The sequence below is a fragment of the Astatotilapia calliptera genome, chromosome 15 (assembly GCF_900246225.1).
Source record: "Astatotilapia calliptera chromosome 15, fAstCal1.2, whole genome shotgun sequence".
In the NCBI taxonomy this organism is placed as follows: Eukaryota; Metazoa; Chordata; class Actinopteri; order Cichliformes; family Cichlidae; genus Astatotilapia; species Astatotilapia calliptera.
This window is the reverse complement of record NC_039316.1, coordinates 1,353,225-1,377,274: the sequence shown is the minus strand read 5'-3', so window position 1 is coordinate 1,377,274 and position 24,050 is coordinate 1,353,225. Positions and strand designations below refer to the sequence as shown.

Sequence of the window (24,050 nt, the reverse complement as noted above, 5' to 3'; positions counted from 1 at the left end):
GCATTTATCCTGTAAGGGAGAAGGCCTTTGGTTGTTTGGTTTGTAATTAAGGACGGTACAGCTCCTGCAGCTAAACAGCTCTCTCCTCCTCTTCCTCCTCCTCCTCTCTTCCTCCCCTCTTGTCGGGAGCAGTGTTCAGTGTAATCTCTGGCCTTAATAAACACATGAAGATACATGTGTGTGCACACACCAACACACTGACACACACATATTCTCTGTGAAATCCCTTTAGCTGGAAGAGCACGCTGTCTTAACAGTGGAGGCCTTCACCACGCGCGGCAGTGGCTATATATAGAAGTCATCATAGTCGGCTTTCAGGCCCCCTCATCTATTTCCCCTCTTCTTCTTTTCTGTATTAACCGCACCACTGGTTTTCTTTTCCTAAAGTGCTTTCTAGCCGGACAGCCCATCCTCACTGCTGTCCTTGAAAAGGTTGCACACATGTTTCATTCTTCTCCATTTTGACTGTCTCCTGCAGAGAAATCGGCGAAGGGCGACGGCAGAAGAGACGGAGAGCGGGAGACAGTCCCTTCTGATTGAGAATGATTAAAAGCAGCGGGATGTCACACCCTGCTGGTGCTGATGACACGACAAAATTACAGTGTGTTAAAGACAGTAAGCTGAGGAGGACGCCCGGAGCAGGAGGGAGAAAACGCTGGGAACGAAATTGCGATCCAAAATCAGTTCTGACAAATTGATGTTGAGGTGAGCCTGAAATCCCACACGTCTTGCCGTCTCAAACCCAGTCCCCCCCCCCCCCCCCACCACCCCCCAGTTCAGTTGCCTCATTATACAGAGAGTGACCTCATTATTTCCTACAGAAACAAGCATTCCCTTTCACGACCCTTATATGAGGTGCCCCCAGGATCCCATTAAAGCGACGCTCTGTTTGAAGACCATTCGGAGACCGACACTGCTCCACTTGAATTGTTGATGTACCAACTGGTGGAGTGCAATGGCTCTGAGCTGCTTGTGGTGGTGTTGTTAAAGTTAATGTTTGATTATGGGCTCTCTGATTTGCCATCTGGACTGCATGGGAGGAGAAATTAGCACCGTTACAGAACTGTCACTTCCTATGCTCATCAACAGCTCTGGCTTTAGAAGATATTTGAGGTTTTTTTTAATAAGGTGCAAAGCAAAAAGTGGATTATCACTTCATTACAAATGTAGAGATCTGGTATTTCAGTGGAGACTGCAAAGTTTACGGTCTTTAATACCATGTAAAAAGTTTTATCAGACCAGCAACAGCCCTTTTTTATTAAAGAAAAGATACTAAATAAATAATAATAAAATAAAAAAAAAGAGCTCTCACATTAACAGTCTGAGACTGAATGCTTCCAGCAAGGATGGAGGTTCCCTTCCACACCATACAGGAAATGAGTGTCTTTCCAGAAAATTACCTAGATTTGGATTAACTTGTGATATTTTCTTGAAAATGAAGTATTTAGGGCTGTCAACGTTAACGCGGTACCGCGGAAGGATCCGTCATCGAGATTAACACAATTAACCCATCTGGAGTGCAGAATGACTCAAAATCCCTGAAATGTCTCCGTCAACACATTTTGGGCAGTTTGTCCATTTTGCGCTCCAGTTAAAACTGTTAAAAATTTAATTACGTTAATCGTGATGACGCGTTAATGTTGACAGCACTAGAAGTATTGATGTAAATTACAGAAAGAATAATTTTAAAAATTCCTGGATCTGGACCAAACTCCTAAGTTAAGCTGGGCCAAGCCTTATACATTAACTCATGCAAATTCGTCCTTAGGATAAACTGAAAAATCACATTTTCGTGGATTTTTGTTGGTTTGAGTCTTTTTTTTTTCTTCTTTTTCTAAGTTCTGCATCCTTGTAGAATGCAGAGATTTCCACCTCTGTTGTGCATGCCTGTGAGGTAGCATAACATAAACAGCAAGGCAGGTGATAAGTAGACAGCATCAGCAAACTAGTCAAGTTTCTTTTAAGTATTCTTTATTTCTGGTATCTGCATTCTGCCATAAAACAACCAACCAGGTAGGCAATACACACACCTGAACCTCATTAGTCTCTACCATTGAAAAAATAGGTCAGACCAAACAATGCGATTCTAAACAAAGAACAGGAATACGATTATGCATCAAATTGACTCATTTACTCAGCTAAATGGTCTGAAAAGTAAAACACTGCATACAATACAACTCAAAAGGCTACATTAAAGAAAATAAACAATACTATACAAAATGAAAAACCCTTCATTTGGTTGCACCCAGTGATGCGATCGATGACCTCATGACCCTATATAAACAGGAAGTACTGGAGCAGCTCCTCCCACACACCTGTTTTAGATACAGGACCTGACGAAATAGACAAGTATGGTAAGTATAACCAAAGCAGCATAAAGAAACATAATTTTCTAGACATTTGCCTGTGAACAGAAGAAAATTGAAGTGACTTGATGGTTAGTAGTAATTGCTTTAAAAACATGTGCGTGGGTGTAATGGATGTAACCACTGCTACCACAAACAAACCTGGTATAGTATGTTAAGCAAAGTTACACCAGCAATGTCTAAATTAAAGCATTATGGTCAACTGCAAAATAACAAGGAATAGATTATCAATATGGTTTTGGCAAAGGTCTGGTGTTCATGTTTTTAGCATGATTTGTGGTATTTCAATGAAATCTTTCTCTCTCTGACCTTATTAAGCACTACCTCACCTGAGGTCAAAGTGCCAAAGCTACAGTTCACCAACTAACGTGTGAAGATGCGTAATGGTTCCAAAAACACAATGGTTGCTGACACAGAATCTGCTAAATGGACCTCTTGGTCGTGTGTGTGTGTGTGTGTGTGTGTGTGTGTGATAATTTTTCTAGTTTTGGTGGCTTTGGGAGTGAGAACGGGTTGAAACTATAATGTAACTTTCCGTGTGGAGTTTGTTCTCCCTGTGCCTCTGTAGGTCCTCTTCAGGTAGTCATCCTTCCACACACATGCGTGTTAATAAATAAACTGGTGGTTTCTAATTGGTGATAGGTGTAAATGCTTGTCCATCTCCTTGTGTTACTCTGCAAAAGACTGGTGAGCTGTAAAGGGTGTACCCTACCTGTCAAGCAATGACAGCAGGGTCAAAGCTCATCCCATCTTGGCTGACGTGGCGAATATTAATGCAGTGATATTCCTTTGGTAAACATCTTGTGGAAGCCTTAGATTTAGCACCGTCATTCTTTCCTATCATGAAAGTTAACTTTAGATTAACATTAGCTGTGTTACACTGGCAGTGATAGATTACCATCAAGTTACAGAAATCCTATGTGCACGCTGCAGGCTCGTGGTTTGTTTTTCCTGTTTTGTTGCTGCTTTTTGCCAGATTGTAATTATAATTTGTATAACGAAAGTTGACTTCAGTTTCTTGTGGTAACATAAAACAGCATTACTGACATCTACATAAAGATACTGAATACAAAATACCTCTAACAGCAGTGCAACAACACACATGTGGCTAAATATACTTCGGGGAAGCTGAGGAAACTTGTACTAATTAGGAGCTGGAGTGTTATCATTTAGTTTTTACTCACTGATGAACAAAATGTAAATATTTCATTATAGTTCTTTTCTTGAAATCCTCCCCCCCCCCCCCCCCCCCCCATGTTTTAGGTAAAAAAATAAACAAGTAGTACTTTTCATCAGTTTTTAATAATCAGATCTTAGGTAACGTTGCACGATGTGCGACTCATTTCTACATGTTTCAGGATGGTGCCTGATGTCGCACTTTTTGTGGAGAAGACAAATTTGGTTTTAGTTTTTAATGGTTTATCAGACGACAAAAAGGTTAAATTTAGAAAACAAATTACTGAAAAATAAGTACAGAACTGCCGGCACTTTCAGTCGGTTCTTAAAAACAGAATGAATGCTTCTGGCATAACTGCACTTAATTCCATGGTTGGTGTGAACGGCTGCATTAGGAATAAGTGAGTCCGAAACTTGTATAAGGAGCAGGTTTATTGCTTGACCAACACATTTTGGCCCGTGGCCTTCATGACCCTGCTAAGGCCTCACAAACTTTTTCTTGCAGCTACCTCAGTTTAAAATGTATAAAACCAAAAAGTTCCCTTACAGTGGAGAGTTCTTAAAAATGCAAAGTTTATAAACACTACAAATGTAGGATATCGGTGAAGTCCTTTACACACTTTGCAAACTTAATCTATTTGTTAGATTCCTGAGTTGTGATGTAACAACATGACAACTGGGAGTTCAGGTGTGCACACAGGGAGGGACTCGCTTATCATTCATGTCTTTGAAGCTGACAGCTGATCACTTACAGACTAGGCTCCAGTTGCCTTTATAACCCTCTGCTATATTTACTACCCTGTCATATTCAAACAATAGTATCCTGTAGTATCTTAAGACCTTTACACATAGGAAGGGTAAAGTCTGTGTAAATATTTTGTGCATTAAAAATATTTTTGAGACTCACCTGTCCAATCAGATCTCATTGGTTTGTTCCAGGTCAGTCAGCTCTCTGAAATGATTTGTCCGGATCCTGAAATGTGCTCCCAACTCTGCCAGCAAAAACTCAAACTGCCACGCTGACATCCTGAGATATGTAAGAAAGTGGTCATGAAACAGCTTCAACTTCTGGATCAAACCATGAAATTCTCCCTGCTGCTGCTTTCTCCTAAGAATCTGCAGAATCTCTGTTTCTTCCTAGAAGATAGAAAAACACACGACAGAGCACCATCAGTCATGGATTGATCTCCCCAGAACTTGAACCTCCACATTGTTAAACAAAGTGTGATATCATCTCAACACAGAATGGGACAAAGTACAGTCAACATCCAAAGAAATGTTTGCACTGTTACTACTCAGCCATACCCAAAATTGACTTGGCAAGAACTGTACAAAAATATTTCAATAAATCACTCCACCTGCTATTTATTTTCCCAGCAAAATATAAGAAAAGAGTGACAGTTCAAGAATATTCCACAATACTGTAACGCAACCATATTTATTGTTTTAAGATGTTTTAGCTGCTTTGGAGTGATATATGAATGTATACAAAAAAGACTTTGGAGTCCTTTCAATGAAACTCTCTGATAAATGATTGCTTGATGTGCACTTAATCGTGCTAATAAACTGTGCCCAGGACTTCTGGTAAGTGAACCTAAAGTAATTTTTATTTACCACTTATTATCAGGAATCAATGCCTGTGCTATCCTCCTGCACAATTTAGGAATGCAGTTTGCCAACAGTGCCCCCTGCCCCCCACAAAAGCGTTCTAGCGAACAGTGTTGGGGAGTAATGGAATACATGTACCGCCGTTATGTATTTAAAAGACAAAATATGAGTAACTTTATTCCGTTACAGTTACTGTTTATAATGGGTGGTATTTAGAATACAGTTACTTTGTTGAAATAAAGGGATTCCACGGCGGTCTTTTCCTGTTTCACATGTTTGGCTCTGCCCTCTCTATTTTTGGTAATTCCACGCCGGTGGAAACCCAAACAAAACAAGAGGCTCAAATGCCCATGTCTCAATCTCGCGTCTCATAATGACGTGAAGAAATATTTTAAAAAAATGATTTAATATGAAGGCAATAGCAGAGTGTTACAGGCATCGCCCTAAAGCATGTAGCCTGATGGGCAGTGTAGTCCGTGCTGCAGGGTGAATGGACTGTCATACCCGTTATGTGTCTGTGAGCGAGGGAGGGAGAAAAAGGTGAGTGGAAAAGTACGAGCTGTCACCGAGCAGAAACGGGAGCTGCAAGCATGTAAATATAATAATAACCACTGCAGCCAAACAGAGAGCCTGACGAGCCCAGTTGTAAGTAAGCTGTTAAGACTCGACTGTACGCTGTGTTCCTGTTTTCCTCCGAAACAATAAGTTCCGTTGCAGCAGCCTTTCAACGCCTCTCTCTGTCTCTCGCTACCAAAGTTGACCCAGACAACAAAGTAAAGCTAGTTTTTGGCTACGAGCCCGACACGAACCCGACGTATTAGCCAGAGGTCCTTTACTACGGTTCAGAGCCACAGACCTGTTTTCTATACGCGCGGAATAGTTTTCTATATGAGATCGCTGCAAAAAGTGCAGCCTTACCTAATGTCCACCTACTGTTACTCATTTATATTAAGATTTAAACATCTAGTTGCTAATGGTATGGTGAGTAGCCTTCAGTAATAGTAATAAATCACACAGCAATAGGACATTCATTAGTTGTTAAAAAGCATGATAATATATTAAGTAATCCAAAGTATTCAGAATACGTTACTCTCATTGAGTAATGTAACGGAATATGTTACAAAATACATTTTGTGGCATGTAATCTGTAATCTGTAGTGGAATACATTTTAAAAGTAACCTTCCCAACACTGCTAGCGAAGACTGCAGATTGTTATGATAACGGAAGCAATTTATCCGGACGGCTTTTCAAATGAGCAAATGGAGGCATAAACTCCTCGTTGACAGACAAGCGAAAGGTGGAAGGAGAGGAATGGGTTTTTCAGTCTAAGAGATGACATGTCTACTTTGCTGTCCTGCCAGCGCTACCTGTTCCCTGGTAACATTTAAATTGCTACCTTGCTGCAGGCTCAGAGATGAGCAAAAATGTCAGTGTGTGATGACAAACAAACAGTGCCTCTACCATGTCTTGATTCTCTCTTTATTAGACAGAAACGCGGTAAGGTTCATTTGCATCGAAAAGAAATGTGGGCGAGAAAACCTCAGGCGCACACAAAGAACTGCCGGTGTGACGCTGCGAAATATGACATCGTGCCACAAATAAAAGTCAATCCCTCAAAGGCTACATGCTTTTTTTCTTGCTCTTGCTTTCTGTGAACAGTCTCTCTCTCTCACACACAGGCCCAGCGGCCATTCGTTGTTTGAGCAGCATGTACCCATCAAATCCTACCTCCCCTCCCATCCCCGCCACCTCTCTCTCTCCAAGTGTATATCACAGGGCTGACAGACAGCACTGGGGCTGAATCGCTCCCTCAGCTTCGGAGGTCTGCTCTAGTGTGTAATACTGATCTGTGTGCCATCAGCCACCATTGGCTTCACTTACACACTGCCTCATAGAAGCAAATTTTGCTTCAAAGGGAGAAACTATTTATTTTCTAACATTTGTACCAGAGAAGCACACAACTAAGCTCGCCAAGGATTGTTTTCTTTTTCCAGGTTTAAATCCAGGACATTAAAGCTGCTCAAATTGCCTTCTCAAAGCTTTCTTGGTTATCTGTCGACAAAGCAGTCCAACTCAGTAGTGCAGCATAAACAACATCTCATTTATCTTCGTTTTAGTCAACAGCAAACGTCTTGCTCTTCGATTCAATTTGCTTCACGCAGCTCCAATGATCAGAAATATAACTGCCAGGCATATGGAAGAGAGCTAATCCAGAAATGTTTATTAGTGTAGCAATTGTACCTTTATGAGCTTTCAGCACCACCCATCACTACACTAATGCAGATGCAGGACTCGCTGTTAATGAATGCTGCCTGAAAGATAATGTTTAATCTGTAAAAGAAAAGATATTAATCTGTTATTTATGTTGCTGATTTGCAGTCCCAGCTGGATCTGCTTTACTATTCATAGAGTTGAGCCTGAGCCTCGCTGCATGGGCCGTTAAGGCCGTGATTTGCACGAGACATTGCCCTGTGCGTATGTGTTTATACAATCATGCATGCATGCACTTGTGCTTGAATGCATGTCCATGTGTGCTTGACCCAGCTCTATACATGCAAGGCTGGCTTTCAGCACACCACACAGGCATGTTTTTTTTTCCCTATACAGCATATTTTTCTCTCTTAACCTCTGCAATCCAGCTGATTTGGTGACTCAACACTTTTGTTGCAAAAAGAAACACAGTCTTCACAATAAAATGCAGTGCATCTCGAATTAAAAAATAAATAAATGTGTGGACTATAAGCTAACTTGTAGGAATTTAATAAACCTTGTGAATAAGTAAAAGCCACCAGTACCAGTAGGTTTGATGGTGAAGTGCATAAATGAGGTTTTTTACAATAGCACAGTTGTATTGAATTGTCATCTAATATTCAATCAATCTGCTCTGCATGAAATTTTTGGAAATGAGACCTTAAACTATGACCTCAAGAGATGGTGCCTTTAGCAGATCCGGGATTAGCTATGTTGAGTGTACACAAACCCATAGTATGGTTAACTACTATATACACTGATCAGGCATAACATTGTGAGCAATGACAGGTGCAATGAATAACACTGATTATCTCTTCATCGCGGCACCTGTTAGTGGGCGGGATTATTATATTCGGAAGCGAGTGAGCTTTTTGTTCTAAAAGTTGATGTGTTAGAAGCAGGAAAAATGTACAAGGATTTAAATGAGTTTGACAAGGGTCAGATTATGATGGCTAGACAAATGGGTCAGAGCATCTCCTAAACTGCAGCTCTTGTGGGCTGTTACCGGTCTGCGGTGATCAGCATCTATCAAAAGTGGTTCAAGGAAGGAACAGTGGTGAACCAGTGACAGGGGTGACAAGGCTGAGGCTCACCGATGCACGTGGGAAGTGAAGGCTGGTCTGTGTGATCTGATACAACAGATGAACTACTGTAGCCAGTTGACGCTGGTTCTGATCAGAATACACAGTGCATTGCAGTTGTTGTGTTTTCGGCTATACAGCCACAGACCAGTCAGAGTGTGCATGCTGATCGCTGTCCACCACCAAAAGCACCAACAGTGGGGATGTGAGCATCAGAACTGGACCACAGAGCAACAAAAGAAAGCCTTCTCATCTAATGAATTATTTTTTGTTTTTGTTTTTTGTACATGTGGATGGTGTGGTGCATGTACACCGTCTACCTGGGGAACACTTGGCACCAGGATGCACTATGGGAAGAAAACAAGCTGGGGGAAGCAGTGTCATGCTTTTGGGAAAGTTCTGTTGGAAAGCTCTGGGTCCTGGTGTCCACGTGGATGTTACTTTGACGAGCACCACCTACCTAAGCTTTGTTGCACACAATGTACACCCTTTTACGGAAGCAGTATTTCCTGATGGCTCTTTCAGCAGCAGGAACATGTGCCCTGCCACAAAGCAAATATAGTTCAGCAATGGTTTGAGAATAGAATAGAATTTTTTTAAGGATATATATTTTTTTAGTTTTAGAATAGAAGAGGAGCACAAGATTCAGTTTGAGGTGTTGACTTGGCCTCTGAATTCCCGAGATCTCAATCCAATCGCACATCTGTGGGATGCACTGGTCCTGTTGCTTTCCTGGTCATAATGCTATGTCTGATTAGTGAATATGATTAATGCACTCTTTATCATGATTTGCATTTTCCCCCCGCTGAGCCATGCTGGATGATTTTCACGTACAGGTATTTAACCCGGGCTACAGTCTGCACTGTTATATCTTGGATGGAAATTCAGGCAAATTACCTTAATATTTCCACTTCACTGCTAACTGGATATGTATTCTAGCTGGTCTCATAAAGTGGCGAGGAAAGTGGAAGGTGAAACTGATTTTTATTATTTACCCCTGCAGGCATCATTTCACACAAATCATGCACTCACTTTTCCTTTCCTTCAAAAGAATCTTAAATCCTTATTTTTCTTTTTTAACCCCCATGAAGATTGTTGTAGAGGGAAAAGCTAAACATATTCCCCTGACATCAATTCCAATTCCCTCAACTGTACTGTAATATCACTGCATATTTCATAATTAAATATTTTTGTGTTCATATCACTAGTGATCTGTGCAATGAAAAACAGACAGGCAGCTGAAGCTCAAAGCAAAGTGTCAACCCTCTGTGTGGTACTTTTACCTTTACTTCCTGTTTTATTTTATTTTATTTTATTTTACCCAGAAGGCATGCCATTGCAGAAATTATGAAATCAATGTGGATATAATAAAAATGAATATACATTATTAAAAAAACAAAACAAAACCAAGTCAGAGTCAACAAATACAATATTACAAAAACATAAAGTCAGACTTATGAATATTAATTGCACCAAAGTTTTTATAAAAAGTAAACTTGCCCAGGGAGGCAAAAGCATTCGGCTTCAGTGTAAAGTTTATTCCAAACAGAAGTGCAAAATAAGACAAAGCTGTTCTACCAAGTTCCCAAAAAGACACCCTAAGGAGCAGCCATCTAGACAAGTGCAAATCATAGCAGCTATCTGTAAGTTGTAAAGGATTGCACAGATAAGGAGTTTACCCAATATAGCACTGTACTGGGGAAAGTGCTGTTGCGATCGTGTTGTTGCGATCGTGGCTCAAGAGTTGGATGTTCATCTTGTAATCGGAAGGTTGCCGGTTCGAGCCCTGGCTCGGACAGGCTCGGTCGTTGTGTCCTTGGGCAAGACACTTCACCTGCTGCCTACTGGTGATGGCCAGAGGGGCCGATGGCACGATATGGCAGCCTCGCTTCTGTCAGTCTGCCCCAGGGCAGCTGTGGCTACAACTGTAGCTGCCTCCGCCAGTGTGTGAGAGTGAATGAATAGTGGTATTATGAAGCGCTTTGAGGGGTCCTGAAAAGCGCTATATAAATGCAATCCATTATTATTATTGTGTCCTTCGACCTAAAGAAGGCCAGAAAAAAGTGTGATGTTTTTGTTCTTAAAGCGACTCATGGACCGGGCCGCGAGAGTTGACGCTCGGGTGTGAAATTTATGGTTTTCAGGGTTTTATTTTGTTGCATTTATCTGCGACACCTTAAACGCCGGTCTGTGAAAACATTGTCAGACATAAATAAAAAGGTTGGGGGCCGCTGTGTTAGACAACTAATTTGATGAGAAGCTTAAAGAGTTGTGATACGCAGTCCAGACAATGTAGCGTAGAAGAGGTAGTTTGCATGTAAGTAAAGTCACCACGAATAGTAACATTTAAGAATGTAGCCAGTACGTGGATTTTCTTAACTGGTAAATTAAGACAGTTTTTCATTAGTCTTTCAATAAAACCTCCTCCTAGATTACGAATGGCAGCATTAACTAAGTTATTTGTGGAAAACATGTTGGCATTTAGAACCTAATTGAAAAGATGCTGTGATGCCTGAAAGGCAGTCTGGAGCTCCTTAGTTTCCTGACTCAGAGTAAAGTATTGTGTCATCTTCATAAAGGTGAACTTTAGCTCAAAAACATATTATCCCAAATTTTATTTACAGAAATAGTTTTTTGGTTTTTTTGTTTTTTTTTAAAGAGAGGGCCTAAAATGGAACCAGGAGGGACTCCTTTGAAGAGATCCAAGAATTTTAACTGGAAATCCTTTCACGGATACACACAAGGTTAAATCTGCAAGGTAGCTCCTGAAGCACCATATTACCCCCTCACTCAAACCAGTATCAATGAGTATGCCTAACAACAGGTCATAGTCTTCAAAAGGTAAAGCTGCTGCTATACTGTGACCCACTCTAAAGCCAGACTGAGTTTTCAGCCCAATACTGTTTTATTTCATACAGAGAGGCTACAGAAGTATGCTGTAGCCTCGGTGTTACCCATGGTGTTAATTTATCACTTTGAATTACAATGCTACAACTGTACACTGAACCACACGACATACACACTCACACATCCATTAAGTGGCGTGTCGGATATCCAGCCGTGAAATCAACCGCTGAATAAGGAGTGCTTCCGTCCGGGTAAAGAGATCCATCGATCGCTGTCTCCAGACATAAAAGAGTGTCTTGATGCAATACCCCACAAGGATTTGTGCTAGACATGCAGACCGAGAGGAATCTCATACTGTACTCTGCGATGGATCTGACCTGAGTGACTCCTCCTGCTCCTATCCTACCTAACAACTTTCTACTCAGACACGATTTCTGTTGTGTGAAGTTCATTGCATACCTCAAGTGATAAAGCTCATACCAAACAAGTGAAACATCTGACACAAAACCTTTGTGAAATTCCCTACAAGGAAAACTGATTTTTCCAGTCACTTCCACTTCCTCCACCCTTTGAACTATTGTAACATGATCTTTTTGGGTACTTTTTTCCTCTCTGTCTGCTAAGGGACAAGACCAAGAAAACCTGATCTGAATGAACCAAGTGTGTGATAATGAGGCGTATGATAATAGCTACGCTACACTGTGACCCTTAGCTCCTTATTCAAATTCAGTGTGATGATGGGATTGAATTTCTTCCAGCCTGGCCCCTGAAATAGAGCGAATAACCATGGTCATTAAAACAACCTTATCCAGTGGAGACCCATGAGAAAAATGACCTATTTGAGTCTAAAGTATAATAACTTAAAAGAGCCAAAGTATCCAACTGTTACGCTGTAAGATCCAAATAATTCATCTATAACACAGTGCTGCTGAAATGCTATGTATTCTTAAAAGAATAGATATTTTACTGGTATGACTAGTCTAGTGAATCTAAATCTATATTTAATAGACTTGCAATGTGGGCTTCAACTCCTATAAACCGAATTTATTAGTGAGGAAACAAAAAAGACAAAAAAAAAGACTTGCTAAATATTGTGCCCACAAGCAAAGGATGTGAGTCAGTTTTCATGTTACACATCCCCAGTGGAACATTGGCTTATAAAGTGCTCCTCCATAAAATGTCGGCTGTTACGCCGTTCTGGCAGCCTCCAGGCAAAAGCTGTAGAGGTAGCTTGATCTCCTTAGACATTTAATTTTCTTCCGTGTAGGACAGAAAAACTTGTTAATGTGCTCTTATATGAGGTTTTTAAGCGCAAATCATCTACATAATCTGTTGTTTTTGTCTGAGGTTTGCAGGTTTTTGCGCTACATAGTCTCCTTTTCTATTTCAGTATGAAATTTGCAAGTAAGATGTTCTCTCCAACAGTCTGTCCGTCACTCAATTATCACCCCAGCACATGTTGTATACGTTTTAAGCAGGCAAGCTGCGATAACAGGGGAAGTAGTGTCGTTTTTAAGAATCACTTTATTCGTCGTGCATTTGCACGGTATGTTGTGACACACAACACACAGGTGTCTGCACGGAGCAGAGTCAAAAGCAGCTGTGTTACTTCCTGTGGAGTGGGTTCTTGATAGCTGTCTGTCTACCGGTCTGTGTGGACACACATCAAAGCCTCCTGTCAAAAACTTCTGATGGAGTTGGAACAGTGACATATTTCAGAGCTATAATCAGTCACAATATGACAGAGAAATTACCACCTTCCCTCAAGAGCAATCAGTCAGTTCCAGTGCCAATCAGCTCATCTGATGCTCACACAAATAGACATGTCAAAAAAAAGAAAAAGGATACCACTCCCACTCTGCTGTAACGCTAGTTCTTTCTGTTTGTGGAGCTCCGAGGAGAACCGAAAGAAGCTTTGCACTCCAGAGATGTTTAAGTCGTTCAGCGAAACACCTGTGCTTGTTTCATTAAAACCCATTTGATTGTCAAAATAGGTGCACACACTTATCAGTGGTCCTATAAATTCTTTCAGTTGGTGTCTGAGTAACTTGTACGCAAGTGCACGCAAATGATTGCAGCCGCATCTTTGTCAGCTCGCCTCGCTGTACGCAGCAGGCCGGTGCACCTAGTCAGTGTTAAATGATCATGTTCCAGTCTGATGGTCTAACCAAGCTCTGCTGTGCAACGACGATGCCTAGAGAGACGAGGCTCCATTTGAGCAGAAAGATAAGACGGCCTCCTGCCGGTCTGCCAGCGCAGCAGGGGGTGGGAGAGTTTGACGGTGGAGGAGCGGGGATGCATAAAGTGGGAGTGAAGAGTTTGTAGGGAGAATGTTTTCTGTCTCTTCCTCTGTAATCTGACCAGAGTAAAGAGAGGGACTGGAGGGTGAGGTGAGGTGAGTAGTTGTAAAGCAAATGTGCCACACTGGCAGGCCCCTGGGAAGACCCTGTAAACACTGCTCAGTCACAGCTCTGATTACAAAGGCAGAGAGGGGAGGGTTATAAAAAGAAGAATGGAAAACAAGGGGGAACTGGGAGGGTGTGACAGCAGGAGGGAAGGTGGGATGAAACCAAAGGGACAGAAAAGGACGTGGAAAAAAGAAGAGGAAGGGAGAGATGCTAAGTGGATGGAGCATAAACTAGAGGTGGCTGATGAAAGAGTGGAGAAAAAAAACGTCAGAGAGAATGAAATCGATATCAAAACCCTTTGTTATTTCTGTTTAGCCGGAAATATTTTTCTCTACAGGTTGAATTGTTTGCTTCTATAGGAAATCATCCAGCCTTGTTGTGCAGCGTATAACTCCATCACAAAGTCAACACATGGATTTACCTTCTGGAGTCGATACTGCAGCTACATCTAACTCTGTTTCATTTGCATTTCTTTAACCATGACTTTTGTGCTCCCCTCTGTGCTATTGATCCACGCAGCCCGTGCAATATGAGGATTTGAAATGGCGGAGGAGAAACGTTTGATATAATTTTCCTTTAAGCCACAGCGCCTAATTATGTGGCATGAGCATGAACACTGACAAGAAAGCAGGAAATTGGCCTCGGCTTCTGAACTGGCAATCAGTGCTCTTTGATAGAAAGCTATGGAGTCATATCATTGCATCAATAATTACAGCTGTGGATAAGCCCCAAAAACAAGCACCAGCAGAATAGGAACCAACCAATAAAGAGAGGCAAAACAAAGTGGGCCAATCAAAAGGCGAGAAACATTTAATATGTCAGCGTCAAGCCAAAGAGGCACAGCAAGAGGGATTTTGAGACTGAGTAATGAACGTCGGTGTTTGTCTGTGAGGTTGTTTGTGGTCCTGATAGCTATCTGTGACGTGGGGCAGATGGATTAGTTCAATATTGAATTAGAGCTGTCTTTTTAGAATGCCTCTCCGTGTTCACAGTTAGCCTGTTTAATGTCTCGTGCCATTCATCTGGAGCAGACTTCCTGCTGGTTCAACATGAGATTGTGTTCTTTTCTTTTAATGCATCTTAATACAACTTTAATAAAGTGATATATGGAAGTCTGTCGATTTCAGTATTAAATTTCAGTGCCTAATATGTGTTTAAAGTTACTCTAAGAAACAAAAACAAAAAATAAACTCACTTAGTATGCTCATAAATCATGAGCACACAGATGATAAGTTTATCAAATGTTCAACATTATTAATATACATACACTGGCCCCTTCAGTAGACCTTATGCGTCAGAATTGGCTTAAATTCACCAAGGTGCTGGAAACATTCCTCTGAGATTTTAGTCCAGCATAGCAGTTAGTGCACGTTTGTCAGTGTCATGATCTGGAAAATTCCATCAGGCACCTGAGTTTCCTTGGTCTCCACCCCTGGGCGGAGCCATCATTGCTCCTGCAGTCCTGCACACCTGAAGCTGATTCTGGGTAATCGGGTTGAGGATTTAATCTCCACTCAGACTCTGCTTCACTGCCAGTTTGTCAATGACATCATTTTCCCTGGGCCTTCTTCACCACTTGCCTTCAACCTCAGCTTTTCTCGGGTTATCTCCGCGTTCCGGAAAATACAGAAAACCTCACCTGCCTGCCCTCCAGCTGTCGCTCACCACCTCGAACGCAGTGGAACTCAGGTCAGCCCTCTTCAATACTCACCCAGATTCTCGCTGCCGCTCCCTCAAAGCCAAACTCACTCTGGCTATCAGTAAGCAATATCAGTCATACTCACCTTCCCTAAGTGTCCTGCACCCGCCACCTTTCTAACCACGTACTTTTCTCTTCCCAGTCGCACCCGCTCCATTCCTGTCCCACCTGTCAATTCCCAGTTCACCCTCACTGACCCACAGCCGCATCACTAGTAACACTTTGCTACGAATTAATCTGTTTTCTTAATAAAACACTAAAACGTACATGCCATCTCTGTGGTTCTCTGCATTTGACTTCAGTTTAGCTATCGGCCTCTGACCGTTGTGACAATCGGCTGCGTATTCATGATGTAACTGTCCCACTGTAACACATCCCAAAGCATGTGTGTATTCTGTTGAGAGCTGGTGACTGTGGTGGTACGATGACCTTATTGCCATGATTAAGAACCAGTCAGAGACAATCTAAGATGATTTGAGGTTTGTGACAAAGCATATTATCCTGCCATAAGCAGCCATCAGATGTTGTAACTTAAGGCATTTCAGTTGCAGCCATCCTGTTTAAAATATCCTTAAAACAAGCACTAATCAGGGCCAGTTGGATGTTCAGAAAACATCTGACATTATTTCCATGGGGAAAAAAAACAAAACTGCTGCATCATGACCCAAATAAGTCACACATGAAAAATGGTTTGACGTACATGACAGATGTTAGGGGAGGGGGGGAAAGGGCGAAGAAATTAATTAATTAAATTAAAACAGAATGCATCTATCTCTGTCTACGTCTGTGGACACTCCACTTCTTACAGTCATCGCACAAACACACGCACCCTTTCCATTTCCTCCATTCCCCTTCCCTTAGCTGACTCGCTCAGAGTGACAGCCTGGATGATTTCTCTTGTCAGTCTAAGTGTGCGCTGTCACACCATAGCTGCACCTGCCTCTCTCCACCGCAGCACTCACTCTGCCCTCACCTTCTGTGCTGGCTGCTCTTTCCCCAAACTTTCTCCTCCTCCCTCTTGTTTTGCTTAAATCTTCTTTTATCCATCCTGCAGACTCATTTGGTCTCAATTCACTGCTTAACATCTTCTTTCCTCGCAACACAAACCTCCTATCCATGTGGGCGTAGGGGATGGAAATGGGAGTGATATAATTGACTTTCGGGTAAAGCTCATGCTCTGATGGATGATGTGTTAATATAGCTGCAGTGACCTCAGATCAGTGTTTGGTGTTCTGATCTTATCTGCTAATAAGTGGGTTAATTAATCTTAATATTAACTTTGACCCATTGGAGGGGAAAAAAGGATGTGGTGTGTTCATAGGTCTCTGTAGGGACTGGTCCACAGATATGAGTTTCCATGCAAATGCTGAAGTTGAGCCTATTTTAATGAAGCAGAGAAAATAAAACAACTGCTGCATCTAAATGTGAAACTGTGGGAAAACATACCCATCTTTGTTTTTAAGCTGAGGCGGAAGGCAGGAGTCGGTGAAAGAACACTACGTGAAAATTTTAAATGCCAAGTTTAAATTAAAGCCCTGCAGGTAAAATTAATGTAGAATATTTGAGAACTATAATAGACCGAAAGCAAAGGAACACTCATTCAAAGACGATAACTGTCAACATCTCAGTATCCCCATGTCTGTGATCGTTGGAGGTTAGTAATGTGCCTTACTGTCAGCCGCAGTCTGCCTTAATTGATAATCACTGTCAAACATGTAGAAATTAAAATTCAGTGATGGATTTCTTTTCTAGGATGGAGTCAGTATAGCTGCATTAAACATTTAAACCTGCTTTTTCTACAACCACGAGCGAGTATTAGTCTATATATTTAAGGTCTTATCTTGACCTGTTCTAAGGAGGAAGGTTTATTTTATTTATTTATTTTTTTAAAGTATAGTGCTGTCAGTTTGATTTGCAGCATGTTTGATTTTGTTTGGTCTGTTTGTGCTGGTTCTCCACACCTTAGTGTGGTTGAGGGGCTTGTGTGTCTCAGTGATCCCAGGGGCTTTGTTGTTGGGGGGCTTTTTGCCTCTGATTTCCCAGGAAAAATTGGGTAAGGGACCACAAAGAGCAATTCATTCCTATGTATGGGGGGGGAAAAAAAATCAAGGGGCAAAATTACCCAGTCTGGAATAAGTTTACCAGGGCCCCACCCTGGAGCCATGCCTGGGTGCACGCCTGAGGCAAATCGCCTACCTGATCTGAACCACAGTGCTGTTCTATTATTGGACTTCTCATCACATGATAGTTTGTCTATAAAGAGGACAATATCTGAACATAAGGGTGTCTGTAAGTGCATGTGGCACCAGGACACCCTAGGTCACAGGTTTAACTCAGCTCCCAACTAATCATTACCTAGGATCCAACTGAAGATCAGGTGGATGTCTTCAGTAGAGGAACCAGATTCTGGGGACGAGGGGGGCAATCCACCCATCACTGGGGACGAGGTAAGTGGATTGGTTGTTATACAGCACTTTATACAACATGGCTCATTTACCTACTGACACACATTAATACAAGCGCTTTATTCTAAAGATGATTTAATAGTTGATTCATATCCCCATGTTCATCTATGGTCAAAGCTTTGTATAGTGACCAAAAGAATGAGAACATGGATCCAAGTGACAAAAGTGAGCTTCCTTTGAAGGGTGTCTGGCATCGAGGGGTCCCTGGGATAGAAGAAGGACATGCTGGAAAGATTCAGCTGGTCTGGGAACGCCTCATTGTTTCCTGGATGTTGGAGGAGGTGGATGAGGAGAGGGGAGGGTATTCTGGGTTTCTCTCGTTAGGCTGCCCCTGCAACCTGGCCCCGGAAGGGGAAGAAAATAGATGAATTGTTCGTGCTGTTGGAAACTGATGTAATCAATCAAATTTAGAAATGTAAAGGGGGAAAAAAAAATCAGTGGTAGAAGTTGTAATTTGTTTAAAATGGGAACACCATTGTAAGGTGGTTATTAGTAATCTGTAATTCAACTTTTGTGAAAATAAATGAGATTAGCTGAAATTAAAATGATAAGATGTTTTCATAAGGTGTAAGTGCATAAACCATAAAGATTTAAATATGAGTCATTTAGCCCATTGCTAAGTGGTTACCAGGCAACATGTTGTGTTATATATCATATGCGATCGAATGTTACTGCAGTGAAATAGAAATTATATACTTTTATAAGGTGTTAGAGGTGCATCAATGTGGAAAAACAGGCCTTTTTAAACCATTGTGACATGGTTGCTAGGCATCCTAATGACCTCATTACTATACAATATAGATAAGAACCTTCAAGAGCCCAAGATATACCTGTGTATCAAGTTTGGTTGCTCAGATCCTGATTGTGTAGAAGAGGTTTGTAGACAGAGTGTGTGCATACTCTACCTCCTAGATTAGGCATGGGTTTTTCAGGCTCATCTGTATGTCATTATCACTTACCTGCAGAATTCAACCCCAGCTCAGGTTTCCACTCATCACCAGATCGCTGACCTACTCAGTGTGGTGAGAAGTTGAGTTAAATGAGTTGCTCTGGCTCTTGCAGGATCTAGCTTTGATGCTTGCCTTTTTCACTTATGTACCTGCCTTGTCCTCCTCTTGCTGTGTGTTATGTGAACAAACAAAACTGCCTTGCAAGTCTGAATTTATTTTCTAAAACACAAGGAGGAGGTGCAAAATCAGTGGAAAGCAGCAGCAGCAGGCTGCTCTTCCCATCCCAATACTGGGTCTGTCTAAGTTTGGCTAAGAACCAAATGTTCCCAGCCGCCATGTCCCATGGATTAATCTCTTACTACAGCAACACATGGAAACTTAATATTACGAAGAAACTTCATATCAAGAGTTCTACAGTCACTTGCCATGGCTCTTAGCAGTGCCAGAAGGCTAATAACAGGATCTAATAGGTTTTAGACCCTGCTAACCATCTGCCCGCCCCTGCTCTCTTCTCACACTGCCTACTCCTCTATGAGTGGAACCAGCACTCAACACAAGCACAGCTCAGTTCAGCTCCCTGCTCTCTAGATTTTGCTCTGTCTGGCTTCCTTCAGGAAACCACTGATCCTGCTCTACTCTTCCTAACATTCACTCTAAGCTCAATCCAAACTCTAACTTCTGTTCTGAAGTACTCTCGGGTCATTTTGCTATCTTCTTTTACAATAAAAAATCATATTAATTACAGCCTCCCCCTCCTTACTTGTAATATTATATGTAGCATAACCATTCCCAGTCTGATGGGCAATGATCTTAAAAAAGGAAAATTTGCTTTTCTAAGACCATTGCACCTGGATACTCCAGACCAGCAGACTTCTGCTCTTACAGAGATGTTACGGTGTAATCTAGTGTGCTGTTCATCAGAGGCTGAACCTAGCAGTGACCAAAATGTTTTTTTTATTTTTATAATCCTGATGCGTAAACCCTTAGACTCAAAAGAGCATGTACTTTCTTTTTTGCATGACCGTCTATAGGGGGAAGAAAAAAACCTTGGTAAATATTTTTCAAAACAGGGTTGATGAAAAACTTATACCTATCACATCAGACAGAAGCCTCACCAGAATCCAGCCAAGGTTAACCCCAGAGCACCCCTGGGCTAAACACAAAACTGACTTTGTGATCTGCACTGCGTCAGATTTCAAAAACTACCTTCAACACCTTTAAAGCAGCTCGGTCTCATGTGATTTGTTTCTGCAAATTTAGAAATATTTTTCCCATACAGTGTCTTCCCACAGGAGAAGCAGCATTAACATAAAATGAAGCCAGTTTACACTTACACAAGCTTGCTGCCATCAAACACTGCTACTTAAGGATATTTTCTAAATGTTCTCCCTTGAGTGCTACAATATTTGGATTGCAGCTCAGCAAACGCCAAATTTTCAAATGCTTTCATTGTAAGCAGGTGAAACAGGGGGAAAACAAAACTGTGCTAAAAGAGACAGGATGGTGGAAAGGAATGAATAATGTTCAACAACTGAGGGGACAAAAGAGCAGAAGCTGGCATAAATTGGCTTGCAAAAGCAGCGTACAGTCATAACGTACGTGTGTATCTAACCGAATGCGGATTCATTACTGGAAATGTTTGCGAGAACCTGTGCACTTGTGGTACAACTGATACAGAAGCAGAAAACCCAAGGTGGTTAGAGTTTTTAGGTTCGCAGGCAAACCAACACAGATTAAGAATCAACACAAATCGAAGACCCAAACTTAACGACTCTGCAGGGTGTTGTTTATTTTTATTTTTTTACATTTTCAGTTCAGTGCAGAACTAGGGTTACTGAGTGTTGAGGTGTGTGTGTGTGTGTGTGTGTGTGTGTGTGTGTGTATATATATGGCTTTAATATCCTCTGTCTGATCACTTGTTGGGTCAGAAAAGATGATCCATGGCTATTCATTCTTATCACGGCTGCTTTTGTCAATTTGTCGTATTATTGATTGGACCTGGAAGCGAAATCTCTGCAGCATCCGAACAAAGATGAAAGAGGAATAAAGATGGTACATCTGCAGTTTGACCGTCACACAAGATGGCTTAGGCCTGCACCTCTGTCCTTGTGTGCGTGATATGTGTGGAAGAACACTTCTGGGGTTCGCCCCTTGATACATCCACAACATAGATGGATGAGGCACACCAAAACAATATACCCTCTGACCTAGATACTAATAGAACGGCCCCGGCCTTCAGTCGCTCGCTGCTGTTCATACCACACTGTCTCTCACGAGAATCTACACAGTAAGAGAAGGATTACTGTGTTCCTTATATGGAGTAAACATTTTTAAGTGGTGTGTTGCTCCTGGTTTTGTGGACATAACTTCCTCTTAGGGAACAAAGAACAAAGTCCCTGAAGATGTTCAGCCTTAGGGTCACAAACTAGTTTACTCCTTCGGCCAGTCCTTAGTTTCTTCTTCTTTGTCGTCGTCTTCTTATAAAAACATGGTGTGTGTGTGTGTGTGTGTGTGTGTGTGTGTGTGTGTGTGCCCCAGTGTGCCAAAAAGCCATTTTTGTCCCTTTTCATTTGTAACACATGCCTTCATGCACGCTGTCCACATAACCTAGAGTAGTTGGCTCGGTGCATGTTTTCTCACACTGTGTTTGTGTAAATACCGGCATTCACAGTGAGACTGTTTGCCATTATTAAATATTAACTATGGGAGTGTTTGCTCTGTCTGACAGACCAGCTACTGCTAATGGCACTGTGAGTGTGGTTTATTTGTGAGATGAGGCTCTGTGTTGCAGGAGCTGCTCCTCAACTTATTGACAGAGGGAAACAGAGCTTGGTGAGGGTGGCTTACCCCTGAATTATCTGTCTTGCCTTCACATGCAGGCTCTCACATCCTCAGCCGTCTCTCCTTCTGGTCAGGTCTTAAGAATTGCTGCCTGCACTTGACCCTCACTGGGGTTTGAAAATGAAGTCCACTTTGGACTTTGTTCCAAGGTAGACTTTAATCAAAAAGATGGATGTGGAAACATTACAGTATCCATAGGCTTGTGGATTCCCAAGATTTTACTGATGTTATTGTCATTTTCTAGAGACATAGGTACTCCACGGCTTGACCTCCCATTTTGAAGCCTCAAGTCAACCAAATATATTTCAGCATCTTCTTAACATCTTGATAACTCCCTGGGAACTCTGAGTCACCGTGAGTTGTTCAGAGGGACGTTTTGTCAAACAACAGAGGAGTTATCAGATGGAAGGACTGCTCATGCTCAACAAGGATGAGACAAGAGAAAAAATCCAGTGATGACATTTAGCTGCGAAGCACTGCCCTTTACCAAAAGTCAATTGAACAGGAACACACAAAGGTCAGTGTGTTATAAACTGCAGCACAGCGATGACACGCAGGTGATTCACCTGTAAACAACACTGTAAGAGCTTCTGTTGCAACAAAATGAGGGGGAAACGGTTCACACAGTGTGGGCACATATTCCATATACACTGAAATGAATGTCAAAATCTTCAGTCGCTTTTCTCATTTAGGTCACCGGTCTGATGCTCTAAACTTTTGATCCAATCTAGTTTTGAAACCTTGCATTTCACAAAGCATTCCACGATTGATGCAATGTACACAGCAGTCTTTGTTAGAGCTTCTTTTCAGTTTCTTTCCACTTTAAGCTCCAGCAAAATGGTTTTTTTTCCCTTTTCATAGAAAACCCATTTTCAGAGGCTAGATGTCAGTATAAAACATGTTTTTACTGTAAGTGTTTGGCATGTGTTCTTGAATAGTAAACTTGTCTCACTTTGTCAGATGTATGATGGGAATTGTAACTGTTACTGGAAATCCACATTAAAGTGTTTGGTCCTGTTAACACTCAAACCTTCACTAATTTACTTTACAAAGGTTGTTTTCAAGAAGGCTACACATCCGCCTTGGCAGGCCAGAGAGACCTGGGAGGATACAATGAAACAGGAAAAGTATTGCTGACACGGGTTTAGGAGTGTTGTGCATTCACTTAACAATCACTTTTTCCTCTTTTGTACAAATGAAGTAATCATGCTAGAAATTTCAACAAAAGGTTTCCTTATAAATTCTTTCTGAAATTTCAAAGAGTCTCCCAGTGTTTTACGTTGTATTAGATGTGGGGTGATTATTGCTCATGAGATCAATTTGCAGTATCCAACACCTCCAATCGTCTTTGGCCCTGCTTTTTCAGGGAAACGGGAATTTTTATTTTTTCTGTCAAGTGAATGCATGATACTTTCATACTTAGTCTGAGTGTATCTGTTAAGCTTCTAATATAACAGTGGAATAAGTCCCACTGTTAGAGATTTTGCCCCACTTATAATGTAAAAAAAGCGTTATGCATTGAGTAATCCACTCTGACTCGATGCTCTACAATGCAGACTGCAGACTGAACGATTAACTGTAATTTCTGTGAGACAGACAAGGAACAGACAGCTTTTTGTGTGGATTGATCCTTTTATGTGGCCTGATAGCTCACATTTGTTTGTGGATTTTACTGCTTGTTTTGTGCTTTTCCTCCCTATTAAAGCAATAAAGTTTTTCTGTTTACTAAAGGTGAAACTGAAAGTTTGGCTTCTTTAGGGTGTCAAACGTCTTCACAATTCTGAAGTTACCTGAGGCATCTGGCTGTAGGGTTTCTATAATTATGGATCATTGTCTTGCATACGTTTTGACATGCATCATATTTTCCAATGATATCTGTTCTAAAGCTTTATTTATTTTTAGTTTTTTATTATTTTAAAATAAGTGCTGCATTTTCAGGATCTGTGGGGGAAAGAAACTTTGTTCCTTCCACTGGCTTCTACCTGTGCAGAGACAGGTGGACACAGCACAGTTAAACTGCTGCAAATCAGCAGTTTAACTTCAAAGATAATCTCATTTACAGAACTTTTCACCTCAAGTATGCCGATAGAGGCTAAGCATCATTTCATCTGCAGCCAACACCTCCTCCTTCAGTTGACGAGCGATACGTCCTATTCATAGATGCTTTTGCAAATAATGATAAATATGATTTACATTAGCATTGAGCAGAAGGGAAATATAAAACACTTTCACCATAGAAGAGCTGAAAAGCAATTTTAATTAACAATGTTTTACATTTCCATACTGAATACTTCCATTAATGTTCCAGCTATGGCAAACATTCGTCTGGGGCTTATTCAATCAAAAGTTAATTAAGT

At 41.4% G+C, this 24,050-nt stretch overlaps 2 long non-coding RNA genes across 2 annotated transcripts; both read left to right on the top strand.

The window, feature by feature from the left end:
• The first annotated feature begins 2,300 nt into the window (after positions 1–2,300).
• LOC113006869 (uncharacterized) lies at positions 2,301–5,135 on the top strand. Its single transcript, XR_003269816.1, has 2 exons — positions 2,301–2,354; positions 4,482–5,135. It is a non-coding gene; the product is annotated as an uncharacterized LOC113006869 (long non-coding RNA).
• Positions 5,136–15,238: 10,103 nt separating this feature from the next.
• LOC113037117 (uncharacterized) lies at positions 15,239–23,296 on the top strand. Its single transcript, XR_003274580.1, has 3 exons — positions 15,239–15,427; positions 17,797–17,884; positions 18,085–23,296. It is a non-coding gene; the product is annotated as an uncharacterized LOC113037117 (long non-coding RNA).
• Positions 23,297–24,050: the final 754 nt, after the last annotated feature.